This window comes from Procambarus clarkii, chromosome 14 (genome assembly GCF_040958095.1).
Source record: "Procambarus clarkii isolate CNS0578487 chromosome 14, FALCON_Pclarkii_2.0, whole genome shotgun sequence".
Lineage (NCBI taxonomy): Eukaryota > Metazoa > Arthropoda > Malacostraca > Decapoda > Cambaridae > Procambarus > Procambarus clarkii.
In genome coordinates this window covers 20153789-20177466 of record NC_091163.1, presented here as the reverse complement: position 1 = coordinate 20177466, position 23678 = coordinate 20153789, and positions in this window count along the sequence as shown.

The following is a 23678-nucleotide window of genomic DNA, read 5'->3' as shown; positions in this document are numbered from 1 at the left end:
GCAAAAATAGCATGTTCTGGGAGATATTGTGTGAGCGCGTCAGCATACATCCTCTCTCCATGAGAGACACGCAGTCACTGACTGCACCACCCTCGTGTCAGACAATAGAGTGTTGCCATTTGTGTGAGTTTATATTCATTTTATGCATAACATGTTATTTTCAACACTATTACGAAAAATAAGACATCTACAACGTAAGATACAATACCCCGCGGCGTACTCACGGCGCGAGGACCAGATTCACGAAAGTTGCAGCGGGAAATTTGACTCTAATTACGTTATTTTTCAAGATATCATTAAACGGTTTGGACCACAGTGTTGCCAGAACGTTGTAGTATTTTTCGTAATTTTTCGTAAATATTCCATTTTTCATCGGATTTTCGTTTACCATGGCCCCTAATCAAAAAAAAAGAGAAAAGTTGGTCCTTTCGTCTGTGGTAAGGTAATGGGAAGACACACAAAACACATGTATATAAACAATGAAATTTTAATTACTCTAGAAAAACAAGACATGAATAAAGGTAATCACATAAAATAGGCAATATAAGTCAACAAACAAAATAACATGAATAATCACTGGCAAATGAAAAGTTACGTTAAGACAAGTAAGTTACAGTGATAGCAAAATAAAATACAAGTGGTGCTGGAATACTGGCTTCGAGCTGCCACCTCCCTTAGTACAGGAAAGCCAAGGCTTAGTCTACCAGCGAGAGATGTCAACTGCAAGGAGCACTGAGATATTCTGACGATACTGGCGCACTGCAGCCCAGACGTCGACTTGTGGTGGAGGCGGAGGGCAGGGGGCGACGAGACACCAGCCAATCAGCGACAGGCAGGCAGAGGATGAGCAGTTAGCTGGTTAAGGCGGTGGTAGCAGGTGTCACGGTGTGCTGGGTACGATTTGCTCTCTGGGCAAAACGTTTGGCGATACTTGGTGAACGTATTTTGTATATAGTTTCTTGTATATTGACGTACTTATGTAGGGAAGAGCAGGCTCAATCTCTCTTGAAAGAGATTATCGTCAACTCTTCCCCGAAGCCTGCGGTTCTGGAAGAAGTTACGTCTTCATGTGGTGGAGTAATAGGTGGAGTTGCTTCTACTTCATAAACTCTGGAGAGGGCGTCGGCTATGATGTTGTCAGAACCCTTCATATAGCGGATCTCCAGGTTGAAATCTTGTAGATATAAAGCCCATCGTAGAAGACGCTGGTTAGTGAATTGGGCTTGATGTAAGAAGCGGAGAGGATTGTGGTCTGAGAAGATGGTGGTAGACCTGTCACCTTGTAGGTATGGAGCAAAGTACTGGAGATTCAGGACGATGGATAGTAGCTCCTTTTCAATAGTGCTGTAGTTCCTCTGGTGGGGTTTCAACTTGTAGCTGTAGTAGCTGACAGGTAGAACCTCCTCGCCTCGTTGCTGCATCAGGACACCACCGATGCCGGTACCACTGGCGTCGACATGAAGGACGAAAGGCTTCTTATCTTGAGGTTATCTTGAGATGATTTCGGGGCTTTAGTGTCCCCGCGGCCCGGTCTTCTACCAGGCCTCCACCCCCAGGAAGCAGCCCGTGACAGCTGACTAACACCCAGGTACCTATTTTACTGCTAGGTAACAGGGGCATAGGGTGAAAGAAACTCTGCCCATTGTTTCTCGCCGGCGCCTGGGATCGAACCCAGGACCACAGGATCACAAGTCCAGCGTGCTGTCCGCTCGGCCGACCGGCTCCCTTGGTGGTTTGGTGATATCTGGCGAGGCGAGAATGGGATTAGAACAGAGGAGGAATTTGAGTTGTTCGAAAGCAACGGTTTGCTGCATGGTCCAATTATACCGTTGCTTGGGACTGGTTAAAATGATTAATGGTGTGGCGACTGTACTAAAATTTCTCACAAACCTACGGTAGTAGGAGGCAAGACCAAGGAAGTGCAGGAGCTGCTTCCTGGTGGTAGGCTGTGGATAATGCTGGATGGCTTGAGTGAGTGTGTCTAACGGAGCTAGGCTGCCACTCCCAATTACATGACCCAGATAACGCACTTTACCTTTGGCGAAGGTGGACTTGCCCAGGTTGATGGTGAGGCCGGCTGTCAGGAGCTTGGCGAACAGTCGTTGCAGCTGTAGCAGATGTTCGCTCCAGGTGTTGGATGCTACGACGATATCATCCAAATAGGCGTAGGTGTTATCCAAGCCCTGGATGACGCGGTTGACTGCTCTCTGAAAGGTGGCCGGGGCATTACATAGTCCGAAAGGAAGGCGTTCATGTCTGAAAAGTCCAAAGGGAGTGATAAAGGCAGATATTTCTTTGGCTCGCTCTGTTAGACACACTTGGTAATACCCCTTAAGCAAGTCCACTTGGGACAAGTACTGGGCATTACCAATGGCGTCAAGAATGTCATCTATCCTTGGCAAGGGGTATGCATCCTTGACAGTCACATTATTTAACTTACGGTAGTCAGTGCAAAGTTTCACCTTACCTTGGGGTTTTGGCACCAAGATACAGGGTGAGGCCCAGGGGGACTCACAAGGTGTAGCCAGTCCATGATCCAAGAGGTACTGCACCTCAGCACGCATGACTTCCTTCTTGCTAGGGCTGATTCGGTAGAAGGGATGACGAATCGGCCGGGTGTCGGGGAGCAGTTGGATGTCGTGCTGGGTAACATTACACTCTTGTGGGTCATCTCGGAACAACTCTTGATGTTCTTTGAAGATCTTGACGAGAGGTGCACTATGATTGTCCTGAAAATAGTTGGGAAGTTCAGTAAGGATTTCCGAATTGGAAAGCGCTGACTTCTTGTCAGTGCTTTCGGGAGGAGAAGCAGGGAAGGTCTCACTGTGGATGTATGACTCTTTAAAGGCAGAGTAATTAAGCATGACAGTGGGAGGAGTACCATTATATAGCTTCAGGAGGTTGACGTGGCACAACTGGGTCTTCCGCCGCCTATCTGGAGTCTCTAGAACGTAGTTATGGTTGTTTCTGCACTCCTTGATGCGGTAGGGTCCTGAAAACCTGTTTTGTAAAGGAGAACCTGGGATAGGGAAATAAGCAAGTACGAAGTCTACCGGCTTAAATTTCCTTACTTTGCTGGTCTGGTCGTAATGAGTCTTCATCCTCTCCTGTGCTTTCAATAGATTATCTTGGGCAAAACTGTGGACCCTCTCTAGAATGTGTTGTAGGTTTTGAAGAAACTGGGGAACATTCTGATGCTCACTGAAGGTGGCATCACGTAGAGAGTCTTTGAAAGCCTTGAGGGGATTACGGCTCTTACGTCCGTAGAGCATCTCATAAGGAGATACTCCTAGGGACTCATTGGGAAGACTTCTACAAATACACATTATAAGGTCGATTTGCTTATCCCAATCCTTAGAGGTTTCATTACAAAACTTCTTCAGGAGTGCTTTAATAGTCTGATGACTACGCTCAAGAGAACCCTGTGAAGCAGGATGATAGGGGCTGGACAATACCTGTTTGATGTTGAACTCCTCCAGTGTCCTCTTGAAGAGATCACTTGTGAAGTTGGTGCCACAGTCGCTCTGAACCTCCCTTGGAAATCCAAACTGGGTGAAGATCTTCAATAAGTGTTTCGCAACCGTAGCAGCCGTAATGTTCTTTACTGGAACTGCTATGTGGAATCTGGTGGTAGGACACAGGATGGTTAAGATATAGGCGTTACCTGAACTGGTCCGAGGTAAAGGACCAACACAGTCTATAATAAGTCTGTGGAAAGGTTCCGCAGGCACCTGTATGGGAATCAGTGGCGCTCTGGGAATAGAGATGTTCGGTTTACCTGCCATCTGACATGTATGACACTGTTTGACGTACTGTTTGACGCTATTTACCATACCTGGCCAGTAGTAGTCTTGACGGATTCCATGGTAAGTCTTGTTAAATCCGTAGTGGGAGAGTGCTCCGTGGGCCAGGTGTAGAATAGTGGGCCGCAGGCTGGCAGGAATCACTAGTTGTTTGACGTTGGCCCAATCGTCCTCCTCCTTCAGTTTACTGGGTCTATATCTGCGGTAGAGCAACTCGTTCTCTAGGAAGAACCCAGGAATACTGTCGGGTTGAGTCTCAGCGTGGAAAAATAATGGTGTCAAGGTAAGATCTTCCCTCTGTAACTTACGGAACTCCAACTTGGTCAGATTCGGGGGTAGTTTCTGAGGGTCTTGAAGGACAGCGGTAGCAGTAGAGTCAGCTGGCTGTGGTCGTGCAGCTTGTGCACGGGTGGTCACTAAAACCGGAGGAGAAACTTCATCACTCTCTTGAACCTTTGCTGGAACATACTCAAAAATGGGATTATCCATCACAGAGGTACACACCTGGGGTTTGTCCATGACGATCAGGTTGGTCGGTTGCAGGTCTTCTGCCAAGTCGTTGCCCAGGAGAAGATGCACTCCAGGCATGGGAAAAGGCTTTTCCCTGATGGCGACTTGGACTTCTCCGCTCACGAAGGGACAATCCAGGTGGACTCTGGCGAGAGGATAAGGAGTGGTAGCAGTGAGGTCAGTGATGAAGACAGTTTCTCCGGTGTAGGCGATGTTGGGCACAGCCGACTTCAAAATAATCGATTGAAGAGCCGCTGTGTCCCTCAAGATCTTCAATTTGAAACGTCCCTCCGGATTTGAACCGTTGGCAGAGACAGTTCCAGTATACAGGTGTTTACTGAAAAGAGAAAGATCATTAACATGAACACCAACATTCATCACAGGCTTACCGGACTTAGGAGGAGTCTGTTTGGGTTTTGGCGTTTCGGTGTTTCCTTTGTATTGAGACTTACCACATTTATCTATGGTTTGTCCATAGAATCTATAATACTTACAGTACAATTGCGAGCCAGCTTGATCGGTACTCACTTTCTCGCAACTGTACCACGACTTCTTACTGGAAGGTGGTTCTGGTGTCAGCCGGTGGATGAGGCTGTAAGTGTCAGCCGACTTAGCACACTTTAGGTAGTCGGTTTCTTCTTTATCTGCTAAATATAGACGGACAGGGGAGGCACACGCCTCAAGAATTCTTCAACTAGCATGAGGTTGACGAGTTCTGCAAAGGTAGAGACATGTGCTGCTTCCAGCCATTTCATAAAATATCTCCTTTTGGTATTAGCAAATTCGAGAAAGGTAGTGGTACTTGCTTTCAGATGGTCACGGAATTTCCTTCGATAACTTTCGGTGGAGGGAAGGTAGGCGTCCAACACTGCTTGTTTCAGAGTCTGATAGTCATTTTCAGACGCCAAAGTACTGAGTGTAACTGCAGCTCTACCTGTAAGATGTACTCTGAGAAGGGTTGCCCATTGGTCGGCAGGCCAACTAAGTTGATTAGCAAGGGTTTCAAAGGTGGTGAAAAACACATCAACTTCTGTTTCTACGAATGGTGGCATTAACTTACTTGCATGTGATATATTGAAACTGACGGGAAGATTGGCGGTAGCTTGCTGGCGTTGAGCGTTGAGCGAGGTGTGAAGTTTCCAACGCGAATTCTTGTTTACGACATTCCATGGTCAGGGTTGCTTGTTGTCTGTCATGTTCGTGTTGCATCTCCAATTGGCGTTGTTTTGTTTCAAGCTGTACTCGTTCCCGCTCACGGAGTATTGCAACCTCACGTTCTTGTTCTTCTTTCCTCAAGGCAGCTTCACGTTCCTTTATGGCGATTTCACGTTCTTGTTCTTCCTTTCTTATGGCAGCTGCTTCTCTTTGTTGTTCGCGTTCGATCTTGGCCAGCTCTAGTCTGAGTTTCATCGTGGCCAAATCAGTTTTGTCTGCAATAAAGTAAGTTTCGTGAGTTTCAGTGTCTATCTTACCTTTCTCTAAGAAATGATCCAGTAACAGGTTATGTATTTCATTTTTGTTGGCTTGGTAGGGAACTTCTAGTTGATACTCATGTGCAAGAGTTTGTAATTCAGTCCTCTTGGCACGAGTTAAAGTCCCTATTTCACCTGCTGGATCTGCACGGAAAGCTTGGAGACGAAACATGGTGAAATTAGCAAATAAATGCACAACGAATATACTGTTGTTATATGGTGAATGTCAGAAACAGGACAACGTGGCAACTGGTACCTATCCTGTGGAATCTTTAACAATTAATGTCAATTACAAGATGATAAATGATTAATTAAATCAAGGTCGCAGGAAATCTTGTACCCGGTACTCATGTAAGAGGATAAGGGCAAGAAAATCCTACTAAACAAGTGAAACTGAGTTTCTAAAACAAATGAAACAGTTAATTGCCTCAAAAGTAAAATTGGTAGTCCAAGAATGTAGGCATACCTTGCCGAGTCTCTATAGGACATAAGCAAGTTTTCCCACTGAAATTAATATGATACTTACAGAATTAGCGAACTTTTGTGCTCTGAAAAAGAAGGCTAATTCCCTACCAATGTAAATATCATCATCTCTGACCGACGTGTAGGGGTGCGAGTGTCAACTGGTGACGAGAACTGCTGCTGAGGTCCCAATTCAGCAACTAAAGTTCGTGCGAGAGGAACTATGGCCCTCTTTATCCTCCTACTGTCAGATTGCAGAAGATTAGGTGCACTTGACCCGGGGACAGACCACAGTACCAGGGTACCAATATGATGATCTGTCGAAAATATGAGAAATATCCTAGGGACAAAAGATGGTAAACACGAGTAATAACATGGAAGGAGAGATGACCAATTAAGAGAATGACTGAGGCCTACAGTCACCACGTAATCCAAAGTTGTTTCACCTTCACCATATGCTACTCTCGGAATGCACAATACACACAGCACCATATGAAAATAAAATTGAAAATAGTAAAAAGCTACGTTACCAAAGGCAAATACGCTTACCATAAATTTACTACTTGGCACCAGTACCTGAGTGAAGCTCCCGGACAGGCCCCCACGTTATGTGACGGTAAAGCGTTGGTGTTCGGCTGTTTCAAAAGCTAGGGGCAGGGCCTCGTCACATAATAAAAAAAAAAGATAAAAGTTGGTCCTTTCGTCTGTGGTAAGGTAATGGGAAGACACACAAAACACAAGTATATAAACAATGAAATTTTAATTACTCTAGAAAAACAAGACATGAATAAAGGTAATCACATAAAATAGGCAAGATAAGTCAACAAACAAAATAACATGAATAATCACTGGCAAATGAAAAGTTACGTTAAGACAAGTAAGTTACAATGATAGCAAAATAAAATACAAGTGGTGCTGGAATACTGGCTTCGAGCTGCCACCTCCCTTAGTACAGGAAAGCCAAGGCTTAGTCTACCAGCGAGAGATGTCAACTGCAAGGAGCACTGAGATATTCTGACGATACTGGCGCACTGCAGCCCAGACGTCGACTTGTGGTGGAGGCGGAGGGCAGGGGCGACGAGACACCAGCCAATCAGCGACAGGCAGGCAGAGGATGAACAGTTAGCTGGTTACGGCGGTGGTAGCAGGTGTCACGGTGTGCTGGGTGCGATTTGCTCTCCAGGCAAAACGTTTGGCGATACTTGGTGAACGTATTTTGTATATAGTCTTTTGTATATTGACGTACTTATGTAGGGAAGAGCAGGCTCAATCTCTCTTGAAAGAGATTTTCGTCACAATATATATATATATATATATATATATATATATATATATATATATATATATAATATATATATATAACCTCTGAGAGCTGTAAAACAACTCTAAAAGTTGTGAAACAGCCTCCGAGGCCTAGGTGTTTTAATATTCTCCTAACTGTATATTTATGATTTTCCTGGCTGGCTGTATCGGCTAGAAGGGGAAGATAGGAATACAGGGAGCAGAATTGATGTCACACATATATAATGTACAACATGATGGCATACGTGTATATAACATGTATGTTATACGTGTATATGACATGTATATCAAATGGGTATATATATGACACGCAGTACGATAGTAAACCAAATTAAGTACTTCGTGATGTCATATGCACTCAAGATGTATGACATCATGAAGATGTATGACAAAGCACTCGAGACAAGATGAAGTTTTTTGACTTTACAATATTTCAATTGAGTACTGGTGATTCGTATTGATTGATCGTACGATTGGTATGTGATCACTCTCGCCAGATGCGCGCTTTTAAAGGTCAAAACGAGACTATAAATGCTCAAAACGCGCTTATAAAACTCAAAACGCGTTTTAAAAGCTCAAAACGCATTAATAATAACTCAGAACGCGTTTAAAAAAGCTTAAACAGCGTTTATAAAAGCTCAAAATGCTCGTTTTATAAACAGCGTTTATAAAAGCTCAATCCGCGTTTATAAAAGGTCAAAACGCGTTTATAAAAGCACAAACCGCGTTTATAAAAGCTCAAACAGCGTTTATAAAAGCTCAAACCGCGTTTATAAAAGCTCAAAACGCGCTTATCAAACTTCCTTATTGAAAATATTTCTTTCATTACTCGGTCTTCGACGTTATTTTGTATAAAACAACTAAAGAAAACAAATCGTGTTGATAATTTTTTTTTTAATGTTTTCTCTTTGGTCAACTGCAGTTGTATCTACATCACTCTGTATGTATGTGTGTGTGCGTGAGTGTATTTGAACACATAGGTGTGTGTGTGGGGGTGTTTGAAACATATTTACGAAACATGTGAACAAATACTCAGCAGGTGTAGAGAACTGTCATCAGACAAGGGGGTGACGAGGAGTGCCAAAGTGTCGCTACATATCATAGATGTTCTTGTGGTAGGGGGAGTATTTGGTGACACTTTGCAAGCAAGAGACAGATGCTGGGGTCCTCAAGAGAGAAAAGAGGCTGGTGTCCCCAGGAGAGGATAGATGCTGGGGACCTCACGAGAGGATATATGCTAGGGTCCTCAGGAGAGGATAGATGCTGGGGTCCTCAGGAGAGGAAAGATGCTGGGGTCCGCAAAAGAGGATAGATGCTGGGGACCTCACGAGAGGATAGATGCTAGGGTCCCCAGTAGAGGATAGATGCTGGGGTCCTCAGGAGAGGAAAGATGCTGGGGTCCTCAAGAGAGGATAGATGCTAGGGTCCCCAGTAGAGGATAGATGCTGGGGTCCTCAGGAGAGGATAGATGCTGGGGTCCTCAAGAGAGGATAGATGCTGGGGTCCTTGTATAACTGTATAGTTGGTACACATCTTCTACCACTATGTAGAGAGAGCCATTAGGCCACATTGGCATTCACTGTGCCAGCCATGACAGTGTGGCACTCTGGCATGGCCCAGAGTGACCTTGGCACTCTTCTGTGTCTATGCTTTTTTTCTTTCGCTACAAAATATCGTCAGTCCTGAGAGCTTCACTTGACTGTTTATATGTAAATGAGACTTGGAGTTGAAGATGGAAAGAGGTACCTAGGAAAAAGATGGAACGTTATGAACTCATATATTTTCTTTATTCTCGTCTTTCTGTCTGTCTGTCTGTCTGTCTGTCTGTCTGTCTGTCTGTCTCTCTCTCTGTCTGTCTGTCTGTCTGTCTGTCTGTCTGTCTGTCTGTCTGTCTGTCTGTCTGTCTGTCTGTCTGTCTGTCTGTCTGTCTCTCTCTCTCTCTCTCTCTCTCTCTCTCTCTCTCTCTCTCTCTCTCTCTCTCTCTCTCTCTCTCTCTCTCTCTCTCTCTCTCTCTCTCTCTCTCTCTCTCTCTCTCTCCCACATTTTATGATAACAATCGGGAGCCAGGAACCTGAGGCAATGTAAGGGGGTAGAAAATGATGGACTAGGAAGCTGTAGGGAGAACACTACACTGTTGTGGAGATGACTAATGCTGACACAAGACGTCTCTCACTACAGCTTCCCTTATCTCTTTGGGCCCGTCTCGCCTTAAGAATTATGTCGCCTTGAATTACATTTGGCATTACTTGTCGTTCCTAAGGGGCAGTTCTATTTTAGTGATGCTGCGGTTTTGTTATGGTTAAGAATAACGTGTGTGTGTGTGTGTGTGTGTGTGTGTGTGTGTGTGTGTGTGTGTGTGTGTGTGTGTGTGTGTGTGTGTGTGTGTGTGTGTGTGTGTGTGTGTGTGTGTTTGTGTGTGTGTTTGTGTTTCCAAAGTTTGTATATAATATTATCATATCCCCGACCCCAGCCTGGCGTCTGCTTGGGGTCGGGGAGTTGAAGAACTCCTAGAACCGTCTCCAGGCAAGCTCCAAGCAACTACTAACTGAGCTAATAACATCTCTCTTCGAACTGTTTTGATTTGGCAACTAATTGTTTAATTTAAAGATATCATTTCATTATGCACGGTTCGATTTAGTTTCCCCAACTCATTCCCTATAGGTCAGTCCTCTCAGTTCCGGAACCAGTCGTGGATCAGACTTCTGAATGGTCAACGTTCACTGACGTCTCGATGTGTAATCGCCACAACTCACGCAACTGAAACATTTTTAACGTAAATCCCAGGAAGCAACACACCGTATATGCGGTAGGATATAATCATATATGTTACCCCCTCCTATACTTTTATATTCGAAACGTCGACAAACACCATCACGTGCGTTACTGTGTTGGTGCTACTCAGCACCACGTTCAGCTAGGACGTAGTGCTGGGACGTAACATGCTAGGGTATCGCGGCCTAGGAGCCGTGTGTACAATATTGTGTGTGGGAGACAATTTATAACGCGTAATTATCTAGAGAAAAACCGGAGTAACGTTAGGTAGTTTGTGTTGGGTGGATATGCTTCACTGCTAGGATCGATGTGTGTGTGAGTGTGTGGGGGGGTTATGTCTGGACTCAACTAGTTACTGGGAGACAGAAGAGTTAGAGGGGACATGATCACCACATACAAGATTCTCAAAGGAATTGATAGGGTTTATAAAGGCAGAGTGTTTAACACTAGGAGCACACGCACTAGGGGACACAGGTGGAAATTGAGTGCTCAAATGAGCCATAGAGACTTTAGAAAGATTTTTTTTCAATGTCAGAGTAGTAGACAAATGGAATGCATTAGGAAGTGATGTGGCGGAGGCTGACTCCATACACAGCTTCAAGTGTAGATATGATAGAGCCCAGTAGGCTCAGGAACCTGTACACCAGTTGATTGACAGTTGAGAGGCGTGACCTGAGAGCCAGACCTCAACCCCCGCAAGCATAACTAGGTGAGTACACACACACACACACACTTGCACTGACTCGCACCCAACCACTTGCACTGGACGGTAGAGCGACGGCCTCGCTTCATGCAGATCGGCTCTCAATCCCCGACCGTCTACAAGTGGTTGGGCACCATTCCTTCCCCCCCCCCCGTTCCATCCCAATTAAATCCTTATCCTGACCCCTTCCCAGTGTTATATAGTCGTAATGGCTAGGCGCTTTCTCCTCATACTTCCCTTCCCCCTCAATCATACACACGTCCCTCACTATCTTTCCCCCAATACAGAAGCAATACGATAATAATGGCCTCTAAATGGTCCTGAACACGACTTGTACAGGTGTCGAACCTTGTACACCTATGAAGGAAGTCAGCAGGTCAGCAGGTCATCTATATGGAGATTTATGAGGTCATTTACCTGTATAAACAGTTTCCCAATGAAGATTTACTGCCTTGTATAACTCTTCAGTAGAATAAAGAAGTGCTTTAATTTCCTCAAACAATACATTACTTTTAATACAATACCTTACATTACAGTCTGGCTTGTACGGGTCAGGCTTGCACGGGTCTGGCTTGCACGGGTCTGGCTTGTACAGGTCTGGCTTGTACGAGATTGGATTGTACGAGATTGGCTTGTACAGGTCTGGCTTGTACGAATCTGGCTTGCACGGGTCTGGCTTGCACGAATCTGGCTTGTACAGGTCTGGCTTGTACGAATCTGGCTTGTGCGAGTCTGGCTTGTACGAGTCTGGCTTGTGCGAGTCTGGCTTGTACGAGTCTGGCTTGTACGAGTCTGGCTTGTACGAGTCTGGCTTGTACGAGTCTGGCTTGTACGAGTCTGGCTTGTACGAATCTGGCTTGCACGGGTCTGGCTTGCACGAATCTGGCTTGTACAGGTCTGGCTTGTACGAGTCTGGCTTTCACGGGTCTGGCTTGTACGAGTCTGGCTTGTACGAGTCTGGCTTTCCACGAACGAATTCTTCTTCCACGCCAGAGCTGGATGTGGATCTTTTGTGGATTTTCCCGGTATGGAAAACAATTCCCCGAACACCATGAAGCTATTGAAAAAAAGAAACTGAAAACTTGAAAAAACATCCTAAAATATTTTTAGAAATTGGAAATGAAAACCGATCAGAAGCTGATTCAAAATACTGGCAGAATAGTTTTTGTAACCAGAGAGAAGCAAAAATTGACTTAATCTAGTTTAGATTAGAAATTAGAAAGAAATTAGAGATTGAAATTAGATTAGAAATAAAAAAAAAATTACTCAATCTAGTGTATTTCTGGTATGAATAATGATAGAACTATCAGGGTTTATCTGTGTTCCCTAAATACAGTTCCACAGATCATGGATGCTATATTTGCAAAGATTTGCTTGTTAATTTTCGATATTATATAAAGATTTAATTAAAAAAAAATTCATGTTATGCCTAAAATATTAGTGACAACGATTATTAAATCGTAAAATGAGAGCATATTAGTCGTTCTTTCATTCTTGGAGCAGTCAAAAAATTGGAGAAAAACGCTACGTTTTGTAATCCAATTAGGAAGAGTTATGACCTCATTTAGAAGGCATCAAGTTATAATTACATTCAGGCCTCATAGGAGCCCTCAACAACGGACAGTCAACTTGACGATAATCTGTAGTCAAATGAAGATTATATTCAGGTACGCGGGAGTTATGTCTAGCCTATGATGTCAATTATTGTCAATTTATCACTTTATATAATTCTACTCTATTGACCTAAATAAATATATATATTTGTTTATCTCTCAGCTTGTCTGAGGCTGGAGGCCAAGCGTTTGTGGCAAACTTTACCCAATATTTCGAGTGATAGCCTTTAGGGACGTGTCTAACATGGACAGGTCTGACGTGGAGAAGATACACCACCAAAGAAAAGTAAATAGCTGTAAACAATCAGAAATGGAGAATTCTCTGGAGTAAAAAGGAGTAAGGAGGCTCCTATATAAACGGAGAATACCCACCGAGAGAGAGAGAGAGAGAGAGAGAGAGAGAGAGAGAGAGAGAGAGAGAGAGAGAGAGAGAGAGAGAGAGAGAGAGAGAGAGAGAGAGAGAGAGAGAGAGAGAGAGAGAGAGAGAGAGAGAGAGAGAGAGAGAGAGAGAGAGAGAGAGAGAGAGAGAGAGAGAGAGAGAGAGAGAGATAATGAGAATTCACGCTTAAATTAATAAAGAAAACCTCCCCATCATTACCACATCCATTAATACAAGCACAATAACCTAACACAATCCACAAACACTCCTAGGGCCACTATAAGGCCGGGAGAGAGCCAAGCTGGCCCTATACACACAGGTCCTCCCTATAGCACCCGCCTGGACCCCATAACCTCTGCAACACACAACATTGTCAAGTCTTTGGGGTCATATCATAAGGAAAAATGCGTAGAGAAGCAGACATTGTGCACGGGTTTATGCCTATGTAGGAGTTCTCTTATAGCGTTATTAGAGGAGAAAAACATGTGATGAGAATGGAAGAGCTTCTACCTTACTACAACCACTTGGGTTGGACGGTAGAGCGACGGTCTCGCTTCATACAGGTCGGCGTTTAATCCCCGACCGTCCACAAGTGGTTGGACACCATTCCTTTCCCCGTCGCATCCCAAATCCTTATTCTGACCCCTTCCTAGTGCTATATAGTCGTAACGGCTTGGCGCAATCACCTGATAATTCCCTTCCCTTCTACCTTACAGGGGAGGAAATAAGACTTTGAGGGAAACCTTTTTCCCCTATTCAGAAACCCTATTTTTTTTCTTTTCGAAAATTTCTTTAGGCCGCACATTGTACTAACCCTTAAATGGCACATAGCTATATATCATTTGACACCCACAGGCACATACAAAAAAAATTATTTTTTCTTCCTAACCTGTTAATAATAATAAACAAATCGTAAGTGGCATATATTGTCCACTATATGGCAGGGAAGTCTGGCTAAAAACAGGCGCTGACTCAGCGCGTGTCCCAGGTGGTCTGTTGCTTGCCAGCTGTCAGGCCGAAGTTGCCACAAAGAGATAATTACCTAATTATTTCAATGTCTCTGATTGATTTTTCGTAGTTTTTTTTTTTTTTGCTGTAATATTATTCAATAGTGTGTAGTGTGATATATATATATATATATATATATATATATATATATATATATATATATATATATATATATATATATATATATATATATATATATATATATATATATATATATATATACAACTTTAGAACACTTTCCCACCAGGAGACTCGAACCCTAGCCAGCACAGAAGCCTTCCAGCAACTGGCATAACAGGTACGCCTTAACCCGCTCCACCACCTGCTCAGACCCTTAAAAGAGATGGTAATTTCGGAGTATTTAAATACACCAAAGATCACCACCTCCCAAGAGCACTAGAGCAAGTGAGGGGTCATTTAGACGTTAATTTCATCAAGTCCCTGTTAATATGGGAAGACACAGTGTCTATGCTTAAGGCACAACTCTCCTAAACACGAGAGTTAAGTATACAACTTTAGAACACTTTCCCACCAGGAGACTCGAACCCTAGCCAGCACAGAAGCCTTCCAGCAACTGGCATAACAGGTACGCCTTAACCCGCTCCACCACCTGCTCAGACCCTTAAAAGAGATGGTAATTTCGGAGTATTTAAATACACCAAAGATCACCACCTCCCAAGAGCACTAGAGCAAGTGAGGGGTCATTTAGACGTTAATTTCATCAAGGAGAGTTGTGCCTTAAGCATAGACACTGTGTCTTCCCATATTAACAGGGACTTGATGAAATTAACGTCTAAATGACCCCTCACTTGCTCTAGTGCTCTTGGGAGGTGGTGATCTTTGGTGTATTTAAATACTCCGAAATTACCATCTCTTTTAAGGGTCTGAGCAGGTGGTGGAGCGGGTTAAGGCGTACCTGTTATGCCAGTTGCTGGAAGGCTTCTGTGCTGGCTAGGGTTCGAGTCTCCTGGTGGGAAAGTGTTCTAAAGTTGTATTCTTAACTCTCGTGTTTAGGAGAGTTGTGCCTTAAGCATAGACACTGTGTCTTCCCATATTAACAGGGACTTGATGAAATTAACGTCTAAATGACCCCTCACTTGCTCTAGTGCTCTTGGGAGGTGGTGATCTTTGGTGTATTTAAATACTCCGAAATTACCATCTCTTTTAAGGGTCTGAGCAGGTGGTGGAGCGGGTTAAGGCGTACCTGTTATGCCAGTTGCTGGAAGGCTTCTGTGCTGGCTAGGGTTCGAGTCTCCTGGTGGGAAAGTGTTCTAAAGTTGTATACTTAACTCTCTTGTTTAGGAGAGTTGTGCCTTAAGCATGGACACTGTGTCTTCCCATATTAACAGGGACTTGATGAAATTAACGTCTAAATGACCCCTCACTTGCTCTGGTGCTCTTGGGAGGTGGTGATCTTTGGTGTATTTAAATACTCCGAAATTACCATCTCTTTTAAGGGTCTGAGCAGGTGGTGGAGCGGGTTAAGGCGTACCTGTTATGCTAGTTGCTGGAAGGCTTCTGTGCTGGCTAGGGTTCGAGTCTCCTGGTGGGAAAGTGTTCTAAAGTTGTATACTTAACTCTCGTGTTTAGGAGAGTTGTGCCTTAAGCATAGGCACTGTGTCTTCCCATATTAACAGGGACTTGATGAAATTAACGTCTAAATGACCCCTCACTTGCTCTAGTGCTCTTGGGAGGTGGTGATCTTTGGTGTATTTAAATACTCCGAAATTACCATCTCTTTTAAGGGTCTGAGCAGGTGGTAGAGCGGGTTAAGGCGTACCTGTTATGCCAGTTGCTGGAAGGCTTCTGTGCTGGCTAGGGTTCGAGTCTCCTGGTGGGAAAGTGTTCTAAAGTTGTATTCTTAACTCTCGTGTTTAGGAGAGTTGTGCCTTAAGCATAGACACTGTGTCTTCCCATATTAACAGGGACTTGATGAAATTAACGTCTAAATGACCCCTCACTTGCTCTGGTGCTCTTGGGAGGTGGTGATCTTTGGTGTATTTAAATACTCCGAAATTACCATCTCTTTTAAGGGTCTGAGCAGGTGGTGGAGCGGGTTAAGGCGTACCTGTTATGCTAGTTGCTGGAAGGCTTCTGTGCTGGCTAGGGTTCGAGTCTCCTGGTGGGAAAGTGTTCTAAAGTTGTATACTTAACTCTCGTGTTTAGGAGAGTTGTGCCTTAAGCATAGGCACTGTGTCTTCCCATATTAACAGGGACTTGATGAAATTAACGTCTAAATGACCCCTCACTTGCTCTAGTGCTCTTGGGAGGTGGTGATCTTTGGTGTATTTAAATACTCCGAAATTACCATCTCTTTTAAGGGTCTGAGTAGGTGGTGGAGCGGGTTAAGGCGTACCTGTTATGCCAGTTGCTGGAAGGCTTCTGTGCTGGCTAGGGTTCGAGTCTCCTGGTGGGAAAGTGTTCTAAAGTTGTATACTTAACTCTCGTGTTTAGGAGAGTTGTGCCTTAAGCATAGACACTGTGTCTTCCCATATTAACAGGGACTTGATGAAATTAACGTCTAAATGACCCCTCACTTGCTCTAGTGCTCTTGGGAGGTGGTGATCTTTGGTGTATTTAAATACTCCGAAATTACCATCTCTTTTAAGGGTCTGAGCAGGTGGTGGAGCGGGTTAAGGCGTACCTGTTATGCCAGTTGCTGGAAGGCTTCTGTGCTGGCTAGGGTTCGAGTCTCCTGGTGGGAAAGTGTTCTAAAGTTGTATACTTAACTCTCTTGTTTAGGAGAGTTGTGCCTTAAGCATGGACACTGTGTCTTCCCATATTAACAGGGACTTGATGAAATTAACGTCTAAATGACCCCTCACTTGCTCTAGTGCTCTAGGGAGGTGGTGATCTTTGGTGTATTTAAATACTCCGAAATTACCATCTCTTTTAAGGGTCTGAGCAGGTGGTGGAGCGGGTTAAGGCGTACCTGTTATGCCAGTTGCTGGAAGGCTTCTGTGCTGGCTAGGGTTCGAGTCTCCTGGTGGGAAAGTGTTCTAAAGTTGTATACTTAGCTCTCGTGTTTAGGAGAGTTGTGCCTTAAGCATAGACACTGTGTCTTCCCATATTAACAGGGACTTGATGAAATTAACGTCTAAATGACCCCTCACTTGCTCTAGTGTCTTGGGAGGTGGTGATCTTTGGTGTATTTAAATACTCCGAAATTACCATCTCTTTTAAGGGTCTGAGCAGGTGGTGGAGCGGGTTAAGGCGTACCTGTTATGCTAGTTGCTGGAAGGCTTCTGTGCTGGCTAGGGTTCGAGTCTCCTGGTGGGAAAGTGTTCTAAAGTTGTATACTTAACTCTCGTGTTTAGGAGAGTTGTGCCTTAAGCATAGACACTGTGTCTTCCCATATTAACAGGGACTTGATGAAATTAACGTCTAAATGACCCCTCACTTGCTCTAGTGCTCTTGGGAGGTGGTGATCTTTGGTGTATTTAAATACTCCGAAATTACCATCTCTTTTAAGGGTCTGAGCAGGTGGTGGAGCGGGTTAAGGCGTACCTGTTATGCCAGTTGCTGGAAGGCTTCTGTGCTGGCTAGGGTTCGAGTCTCCTGGTGGGAAAGTGTTCTAAAGTTGTATTCTTAACTCTCGTGTTTAGGAGAGTTGTGCCTTAAGCATAGACACTGTGTCTTCCCATATTAACAGGGACTTGATGAAATTAACGTCTAAATGACCCCTCACTTGCTCTAGTGCTCTTGGGAGGTGGTGATCTTTGGTGTATTTAAATACTCCGAAATTACCATCTCTTTTAAGGGTCTGAGCAGGTGGTGGAGCGGGTTAAGGCGTACCTGTTATGCCAGTTGCTGGAAGGCTTCTGTGCTGGCTAGGGTTCGAGTCTCCTGGTGGGAAAGTGTTCTAAAGTTGTATACTTAACTCTCTTGTTTAGGAGAGTTGTGCCTTAAGCATGGACACTGTGTCTTCCCATATTAACAGGGACTTGATGAAATTAACGTCTAAATGACCCCTCACTTGCTCTGGTGCTCTTGGGAGGTGGTGATCTTTGGTGTATTTAAATACTCCGAAATTACCATCTCTTTTAAGGGTCTGAGCAGGTGGTGGAGCGGGTTAAGGCGTACCTGTTATGCCAGTTGCTGGAAGGCTTCTGTGCTGGCTAGGGTTCGAGTCTCCTGGTGGAAAGTGTTCTAAAGTTGTATACTTAACTCTCGTGTTTAGGAGAGTTGTGCCTTAAGCATAGACACTATGTCTTCCCATATTAACAGGGACTTGATGAAATTAACGTCTAAATGACCCCTCACTTGCTCTAGTGCTCTTGGGAGGTGGTGATCTTTGGTGTATTTAAATACTCCGAAATTACCATCTCTTTTAAGGGTCTGAGCAGGTGGTGGAGCGGGTTAAGGCGTACCTGTTATGCCAGTTGCTGGAAGGCTTCTGTGCTGGCTAGGGTTCGAGTCTCCTGGTGGGAAAGTGTTTTAAAGTTGTATACTTAACTCTCGTGTTTAGGAGAGTTGTGCCTTAAGCATAGACACTGTGTCTTCCCATATTAACAGGGACTTGATGAAATTAACGTCTAAATGACCCCTCACTTGCTCTAGTGCTCTTGGGAGGTGGTGATCTTTGGTGTATTTAAATACTCCAAAATTACCGTCTCTTTTAAGGGTCTGAGCAGGTGGTGGAGCGGGTTAAGGCGTACCTGTTATGCCAGTTGCTGGAAGGCTTCTGTGCTGGCTAGGGTTCGAGTCTCCTGGTGGGAAAGTGTTCTAAAGTTGTATACTTAACTCTCGTGTTTAGGAGAGTTGTGCCTCATATATATATATATATATATATATATATATATATATATATATATATATATATATATATATATATATATATATAATAAAATGAGTGAATCATCGGTGTACTCAAAAATATGGTATGCATATTGTTGATTCAATTATGTTCATCAAACAGTGAACAAATACTTTGTCGGTTATTTCACTATATTCACAGGTTATATATAAATATCTGCATGTTTTGTTCACCATAACGAACCACTAAGTTGCTATTATGAGTCAAAAAGTAACTAGTAGTGACCGCCGTGTACCAGCCAGCCACTCACGCCTTCCCTTAACACCTCACTCGCCCACATACTCCTACCACAATACTGTTTTTGCTTTTATTCACTATATACAGACGCTATATATAAGTATCTACATTCGTGTTCACCATAACGAACCACTAAGTTGGCATGCTGAGTGGCAGTGCCAGTGGCAGCCAGTGGCAGCCCGCCACTGGCTGCCACTCCCTCCCTCCCTCACCTCGCCTGACTTGCCTCCATTCTCCACCCACCATACTGTTTTTGCTTTTATATAAAGACGTTATATATAAGTATTTACATGTTTAGTTCACCATAACTGTACATCTAAGCTTGTATGGTGAGTAAAGGCACAAAGACGTAGGACCTCACACAGCTTGCTGCCGCCCTCAAGGCCAGACGCACTAATATGTCTTCTCCAACAATACTGTTTGTGGTGTTATTACGCTATATACACACATTATATATAGATATGTACCTGTTTTATTCACCATCCTTGTACAAGTAAACTGGTATGGTGCCCAAAGACCATCGTGGTCACCAGTAAACAACATGATAAATCGTGCACACGACGCCACCGGCCTCACCAAAATGGCGGCTCCCAACCTACTCCTCTTGCTGTTTATACCCTCTATACCTACGTTATATATAAGTATCTACATTTGTGTTCACCATAGCGAACCACTAAGCTGGTATGGTGAGTGCAGTCAATAAAAGGTGGCCACACACAGTCAGAAGACAACGCCACCACCCTCCCTCCCACAGCATTACTCCTCCCTCCATGGAGCACAGCGCTAAATATCACCACAATCCTGCTATTATCAGAACCCTGGTCAGTTTTATCACAGTCAGGGGGTCTTCTGTAATAATATAATCGCTACATAATAGCATGAACAAGTATATTATGGCATTTTTAGGCGATGCTGTGGTCACAAGCTGAACAGCAGTGCTGTGAGCTCATGCTACGTGCGTCAGGCTTGGTAGCTCACTCAATACTGAGCCCCTAACACCCGGGAATTTGGTCCAGGAAAAAAAAATGGCGTCTGTTTTCAAGAGCCCTGATGAAGGTGTGGTGAACCCCGTGTATCCGCGGGCCGTTTAAATCTTGTGTAGTACTTCAAAGCATCATAAGATGCGATGCACAATTTACTGCATGTCGGTCAAAGCATCATATGATGCGATGCGTAATTTAAGGGTTAAGTGGCGCATACATTCACATATATCAAAAACAAAATTACAAATCACGTTTCAATATTTTAGATTGCTTTCAAAGGCTGTACTGAGCGCGAAAAGTGTTTACGTGAGCGAAAGGATCGAAATAACACTGATTTTGAAGCAATGTTTGTGAATCATTTCAACACATTTCATTAACATGTATCTTTTTAAATCAAGTACTGTTTTGAAAGATACATATAAGAAGCACCTCTTGAATAAATGAATTAAAAGTCAAGAAGACAGTAAGAAAGTTTAAGATCTTCGTTATCTTATATTATACAAATTCCGTGTTAAACTGTGCCAAGAAAATAAGGAAAATCAAGGAGAAAATGGACAATTTCAAAAGGTCAGCTATTTGTCCTGTTGCCGGAATCAGACAGCAATCACCTTACTCTATCCTTCGCCGCTCCCTACGATTAAGGGTGTTAGGTGAAGCATAGATTAGGGTGTACTCACACTTACAAAGATCTACATTTTTCCTGTGTACTTTACGGGCTCACTATAGCCCGTGCTACTTGGAAATTTTTGTTCTGTGTAGTTGAATCTAAACCAACAACAAACTTGTAATTTCACCTCCACGTAGGTTCCCATTAGGCACTCCACTGTAAACAGTTCATGCTCACCTAATTCCAAATTGTCTTCCCTGAGATATTCTCAACTAACCTATCAGTGATAGTTAACCCCAGCTTAACTAACTCATCGTGGACAGTGATCACCAGATCACCTAACTCATCAATGCCGTTGTCAATTAGCACTGAAAGCGTGTACCCAGCCAAAGCTTTTGCGTATTTTGAATGCCATTCAGTTTGCACGCTTGTATTCTTCAAAACGAGATGATTTTTATACCCCTTTTTTCTCTGGCCTTTTATTTTGATTCGCATCAGCTTTCAAACATCATCCAACTAATACACACTAACCAACTAAAACACAAGCGAGTAAACGAGTTGTGTACCAGGAACAATCATTCAATCCACTCTTGTGTTTCATGTTTGGCAACAAATGACTCCATTAAGTATTGCAGTCAAAATATTGCCGGTCGTAGGATTGCAGTATACAAGGCTGTAATTATCTGTAAAATATTTACCTCAAATATAAATACTTACAATGAACATTGTTAACGTTCGTGAAGAGAGGGATTGTAGCCATCCATTCATACATACATATATACATATATATTACAAACATCAGCAGTGAGATATAAAATTTAAGATATCATGGGCTTTGACATATGAAGTTGGACAGATATTGGCAGAAAATTGGGGCATATAAACGCATATTGGAGGTTGATGATGGAGAGAGACACTGAACCATATGGAAAAATGAGATCAAGAAGAAAAGGCTAAGAAATATGTGACACACGAAAAATAATTTCCGAATCTCTTTTTGAGATCTCGGAAGAAAGTTAGTTTAAGAGAGACAGACAGAGAGAGAGAGAGAGATAGGAAGGAGCAGTTGACCTGAATGACGACTGAACGAGGCAAGAAAGTGAGCAGGAGAGGGTGAAGGATTTTTCAAGACTACACCGCACACAAAGTAATAATCATGACATTACTTAGATATTACACCAGGAAAACCTGCATGGATTATTGTACTGCAATCTCTATTAAATCTCTATCAATCGACTTGAGAATGGTCCAGGACGGACCGAAACGTCGTCGTCTCTTCACCTTCTAGTGTGTGGTCTGGTCAACATACTTAAGCCACGTTATTGTGACTCATCGCCTGCATAAGATAAAGAATATAAACAATGAATTAGCGAGACAAATGTGTATCAATGATCCTACTCAAATCTCCCTTTAACTGATCTATCAAAAATGGATCTAAATTATATAAACCACTGTTAATGTTCAAATTACATGTTTATGATAAAAAACTAGTAGAATAAGTCTTAAGATGAGCCATTGCAAGAGTATAACCTCTAAGTGAATTAAGAAAACTGAAAACAATATCCTCATTAACCCCAAGAGATCCAATAGAATCAATATAAGTAAAAATAGCCAGAGTGCACCGTCGCGTGTCATTACTAATGGTGAAAACCTCCATTATTTTACATATAAATCAGCCGCACAAATATCCATTAACTTTAACGTAATATAAATATTTGTTGGATCCTCTGACAGTTATAAATGATTTATAAGCCATTATCCTGGAAACTGTGCGACACTGTGGATGAGAGTAGATAATGGTATTACCTAAAATGCTGATTTGGACTAAATATTAAAGCAAGTCGCGCGGGCATGAATTTATCCGTGTTTGTAATGATTATATGTTGCATGTCATAACTTGACTGGATGCCAAAGCACTACGACTGTTTAATACGGTAACAGGACAGTTTTTGTGTACAGAATTAAACTTGAGACAAGTGTCAGAGAGTTTGGCTGACTTACCAAACAATTGAGAAAATTTGCTGAGGTATTGAGAAAAAATTTATAAAAACAAAAAGCAATTTTCTCAAAAACTGAATTATTGAGAAACTTACAAATGTAGGGAGTAAAATTGACTATATATAGGCCTATTGAGCCATTCGAGGCAACTCCTATTTGTATATACGAGGCAGCTTCTATTGACCCATACGAGGCAGCGCCTATTGGTCCATACGAGTTAGCGCCTATTGCCCATAAGGTCCAAACAAGGCAGCCCCAAATGTGGCCCATACGAGGCAGCTCCTATTGGCTTGAAACAAATGTCAAACCTACGCTAGAAACAATCCCAGCAATTCCACACACGTATTATGTTATCCCGGTAATTTGTTTCATAAATCAGCAACCCTATTTCCGAGCCAGTATTTACCCAGGTCTTTCCTGAACCTAAGCTTTTGAAATTTATATAAGAACTTTGATTTCAGTGAAACATGTTTTATAGAGATTTGATGGCTTGATTACAGCAGTATTTGCGAAACTGAAGACATTGTCTCAATATATAATTGAAGTTATGACTGCTGGGTAATATATTAATAGGGAGTTTAGGCCTGAAAATTCATACAAGTTTATATATAATCTTATATAAACAAGAATACACAATGATGTGTCTGATTTAACAATACTAGTTGTAAGCATTAGGACCTCAGCTCGCAACCAAGGGGTCCCGGGTTCGATCCTCGAACAGGAGATAAACAGTTGGACATGTGACCATATACTTAATGCGTTTTGGTCAGTTTGGAGTTAAAAAAAAAGTATTTGGAAGTTAGGGAACTGTTGTGGTTTGCATCCTGGGGAAGCTTGATCATTTTACAGCTTTATCAAGATTTAAAATGTTGCATGAAAAATTCTGGGAGCGACGTTCGAGGCATTGATTAATGAGGGAGTTGTTCCGCAAGTGTAGTTAATTTTGTTCATGTTCTGTCAGTTCTCTTTCTCTCTCTCTCTCTCTCTCTCTCTCTCTCTCTCTCTCTCTCTCT